General features: G+C 51.4%; 1 long non-coding RNA gene across 1 annotated transcript; it reads left to right on the top strand.

Moving 5' to 3' along the window:
• The first annotated feature begins 1,209 nt into the window (after window positions 1-1,209).
• LOC106149741 lies at window positions 1,210-2,506 on the top strand. The gene is made up of 2 exons (XR_001236098.1): window positions 1,210-1,978; window positions 2,063-2,506. It is a non-coding gene; the product is annotated as an uncharacterized LOC106149741 (long non-coding RNA).
• The last annotated feature ends 2,214 nt before the right edge of the window (window positions 2,507-4,720 follow it).

Raw genomic sequence — 4,720 nt, 5'->3', positions numbered from 1 at the left:
TCCTCTTTTCTCCTCTTCTTCCCGAGGAGAAAAACCTGGCCGTGGTTCGTCCTCCTCTCATGCACCCCTGGCCTTCAGGAGCTCGTCACTCACAGAGGTGGATCTGTTGTCAGTAATGACGAAGCTTCTAGAGACCCAGCGTCTCCCAAAACCCGCTTATTTATTGCAAAGGGCCAACAGTGCAATTACACCTGAATACTGAGGTTTTAGTTTAGAAAAAACAACTCATACATTAACACTTTTTTGCCTTAAGAGAAAAATAACACAAGCCATAGGTTTGCCACCAGGGTTAGGCAGTTCTGGCCACTTGGATGTGAGGGAAAGGCTGGTGGTGGCCACTGAGGGGTTTCCCCGGTCCCCCCGCCCCCCCCCTCCCGGTACCAGGAATTGAACTCACGACCTTGTGCTTGCCAGGCAGGCACTATGCCACTGAGCTAAATCCCCAGCCCCGAGGTTTTCATTTATTTGTTTGTTTGTTGTTTCTGCTGCCCTGCTGGGGATCTAATGCTGGGCTAGATGCAGTCTAGGAAAGTGCTGTAGCACTGAGCTACACCCCTAGCCTCTCTGCTTCATTTTGTACTGGGATCAAGTACAAGATCTTTGTCCTGGGCTACAACTCCAGCCCTTTTCAAATGTGTATTTTGAAAAAAAATATTTTGAAAACTTTGAGAACAGGGTCTCGCTAAGTTACTAAGTTGGCCAGACTGGGCTCCAATTTGTGATCCTTCTGCCTCAGCTTCACGCAGTGCTGGGACCATGCCCAGCCACCTCAGCAAAGCTTTAAAACAACAATTAAAGAAAAACCTCAGGGGCAGTCTCTCTTTTTTTTTTTTTTGTCTTTTTGAGACAGGGTCTCACTGTGCAGTTCAGGCTGGCCTTGAGCTCACTTTGTAGCCCAGGCCGGCTTCAAACTTGCAACGATCTTCCTGCCTCAGCCTCCCAAGTGCTGGGATTACAGGCATGCGCCACCACACCTGGCATCAGGTGGAATCTCAATGTGTAAAAATTGTTAGGAGTAGAGCTGCTCTGAATGGTGGAGTGAAGGCTGCTTGGCCTATCACCCTGTCCGGCCCCATCACTGAGGAGGGTCCTCCGCAAACGCAGCCTCCGTGGAGCACTTTTTTGTTGTTGTTTGTTATTTTGGAGACAGAGTCTTGCTATGTAGTTCAGGGTGGCCTTGAACTCACTATGTAGCCTAGGTTGGCCTGGAACTCGCAGCAATCTTCCTGCCTCAGCCTCTGGAGTTCTGGGATTACTGGCATGTACCACCTCGCTCAGCATGGAAGATGTTTGGAAAGGCCAGAGATACCTTTAAGAGAGCCCTACCCAAAGCCACCCGGACAGAGGAGCACAAGCTGGGTTTGCAGCCTGTGTGGCCAGAACCCTTTCCAACAGGCTCTGGGACAGAATGCATGTTCCTCACGGCCCCCAAGGGTGGCCAACGGCCCCGCCCAGCCGGAGCACACTGCTAAGCCCTAGGGAAGACTCAGGGGTAAGCAAGCCTTAGTTGCTTGTCTTTTAAAAAAAAAAAACAACATATTTATAGATTTGTTTTCACTTCATCTCCTCAAAGAAAAACTTCAAAATCAACTTTAAGCAGCTGGGAGGAGAAGGGGGAAGAAGGGAACGCTGTGGGTTCCCTCCAACCCAAGTGCCCCTGGAGGTCCTTGGGGCACAGGGTGTGTTGCTCATCCTCAGCGAGCTGCAAATTCAAGATGAATCAGAAACACAAAATCATACGGTGACTTGCATGCGAGATCCCTGGCCAGGAGCCCTGCCAAGCAGCAACAGAGAGGGCGTGGCAGGGAAGCAGGAAGCAGTTTCCCCAGCAGCCCGGGAAGGAATGAGGAGCAGCTTTGTGACCACCACTCCCTCAAACCCAGGACTCTGGTACACATGCTCCAGAACCCAAGTACCCGTATGTCAGTGCCCTGCAGCTAGTGCTGCATGCCCGGAGAAGGGACGGGACCAAACCACAGTAAGTCTGGGACCCCTGAGTCCAAATTCCAGCGCTCCTCTCAGGAGGGTTGGGCTGCTGGCTGGACACTGGAATTCTTGGCAGGCCAGGCCTTGGACGGAGAGACCAGAGCAGAGGCCGGCGTGGTGCTGGATTGGGCCGTGACAGACTTCCTCCCCGCGGAGCCCTCTGGAATGCTTGGAACTCAGCGGTGACAGTCCAGAAGTTTCTCTTTCCCTGGAGGGCTCTGGCTTGGAGGGAAAGGTCTAGATAAGGGCCTGAGCTTTATCTTTCCTCCACCCCGCCTCTCCTGTCCCGAGGACTTCACGTACGCCAAGGGCGGAACAATGACTCTGGGACGTTTGGCTACCCTGGTCAGCCTGCCCACTTCCTGTCCCTGTCCCTGCCCCGGGATTAAGGAAAACAACTACTTCTTATGTTTAGATAGCTCTCGGCGGTACACAATGGGTGCTCATAAACGTGCCCTCGCTAAAAATGTCTCCTCCCGCCCAAAATAAATACATCAAAATAAAAATGTCTTCCCCCACGCCTCACTGCTCAGGTAGGACTCACTGTCTCCCTTCCCAGGTAGCTCCGTCAGCACCTGTGACTCAGCCGCGGTTGTTATTTGCTGCGTGTTTTCTGGTCACTCTGTGCTGAGTACTTTCCATGTGATCATCTTTCTGTCTCCTGTCAGCCCTGGTGGGTGGTTACTATAATTATCTCCCTTTACAGATCAGGAAGCTGCAGCCCACAGGGAAAGCGAGGCGCCCCTCAGCAGCAAGCGGTCCTCAGCTGGAGCCGGGATTCCAGCTCAGCCTGCACGCCTCCAAGCAGCGCGCTGTTTCCCATCACACAACACTCGTCTTAGCATTATCAAGAGGCCAAGGGGAGGGCTGGGGATTTAGCTCAGCGGCACAGTGCCTGCCTGGCAAGCACGAGGTCGTGAATTCGCTTCCGAGTACCAGAAAAAAACCAAAAAAAAAAAAAAAAGACCAAGAGTTCAAGGGGAGGAGTGGGTGGGAAAGACCTAGGCGTCCAAAGACTTGAGTTCATGAACAAACTTTGGCTGCGTGCTGGTTCTGACCAGGGTAGGTTGCTCATCTCTCAGTTTCCTTTACAGGTAAGACAGATGAAAAAATCCCGTCTCAGCCGGTGAAAGAGTAAATGTGATTTTCCTGCACCAGCAGCGCAGTGTGGTTTCCTACAGTCAGGGTCTCCTGTGGCCATGGACAGGGGCTATGCTCTGTTGTAGATGAAGGACCAAAGGTTGAGAAGGACCCATCTTTTTTTTCTTAAAACCTGGGCTCCACTCTCACGCTCTCACCGGGCATGGTGGCACACACCTGTAATCCCAGCACTCAGGGGGCTGAGGCAGGAGGATCACTGCAAATTGAAGGCCAGCCTGGGCTACATAAAGAGTTCAAGGACAGCCTGAACTGCACAGTGAGACCCTGTCTCAAAAAACAAACACTCTCACCCTCTCATTTAAAAGGATATGCTGAGCCAAGCATGGTGGCACACCTGTAATCCCAGTACTGGAGAGTTTGAGGGAGCGAGATTGTGTGTTCTAGGACAACCTGGGAAATGTAACAAGACCCTGTCTTTAAAAAAAAAAAAAAGACGGCGAGACACAGCAGGTCTGGAGGGTTACATGAGGAAGATGAATGTACTTCCCATGAGGCACTGGGGGTTAGCCAGAGCCCTTTGAAGAGCAGGGGTCAGGAAACCCAGCCCAAGCTGGTTTCAACAATGAGTGGTGTTAACTAGTTCGTGTGTCTAGAAGTTCAGAGACGGGTCCTCAGAGGTAGGCCGGATCCAGCAGCTCAAGCGATGTCCCCACAGTCTTTGACATTCTCCTCGGGAGGAAGCCTAATCACCCTTCCTTGATGTGGGCTTACGATGAGAAAAGCATGGAAAGTACTGCACGTAGGGACCGGCTCATAAAAGGCACATGGCTTCCTTCCCTGCATCTGTCATCGTTACTGCGGGGGAAGACATCTGCTATGCAGAGCCCACCAGTGAGAACCCAAGGCCCCCTGCCAGTTGCTACATCAGTGCACGTTCTGGGAAGTAGACCCACAACCCAGGTTAGCCTTCAGATAACTGAGGCTCTAACCACGATCTAACTGTGCAGACTCATTAGAGACCCTCAGCCAGAACCCCTCACTGAGGCCTCTTCCAATTCCTAACCTGGAACTGTGCGAATGAAAAATACTGTCTTTTTTTTTTTTTGAGACAAGGTCTCACTATGCAGTTCAGGCTGGCCTTGAGCTCACTTTGTAGCCCAGGCTGCTCTCAAACTCACATGATCCTCCTGCCCCAGCCTCCTGAGTGCTGGGATTACAGGTGTGCGCCACCACACCCGGCAAAAAATATTGTTTTAAACTGCCCATTTGGGGGCCGGGGATATAGCTCAATGGCATAAGCGCCTGCTTGGCAAGTGCAAGGTCCTGAGTTCAATCCCCAGTACTGCAAAAAAAAAAAAAAGAAAACTGCTCAGTGGGGGCGATTTGTGATTTGTTACATAGTAGTTAATAGCTCTTAACACCGACAGGCTTCTATTTCTGTGCAAAATCTCTGGGCTTTGCCTTCTTCTGTGTGTCGATTTCACCCTCGGAATCCCTTTTGGTGATGACAGCTGCTTCATTTCTGGTCCTCACATCCACTCAACACATAACTCAGGGTAAAGGAAAATATCTTTCAATACTCCAGAAGTCTCCCCAGAAAGCCCTGCTGAGGGCTGGGGATTTAGCTCAGCAG

The sequence above is a fragment of the Chinchilla lanigera genome, unplaced genomic scaffold, assembly GCF_000276665.1.
Source record: "Chinchilla lanigera isolate Chin_1 unplaced genomic scaffold, ChiLan1.0 scaffold00051, whole genome shotgun sequence".
NCBI lineage: Eukaryota > Metazoa > Chordata > Mammalia > Rodentia > Chinchillidae > Chinchilla > Chinchilla lanigera.
The sequence above is the reverse complement of the archived record's forward strand: the minus strand, read 5'-3'. Positions and strand labels throughout refer to the sequence as shown.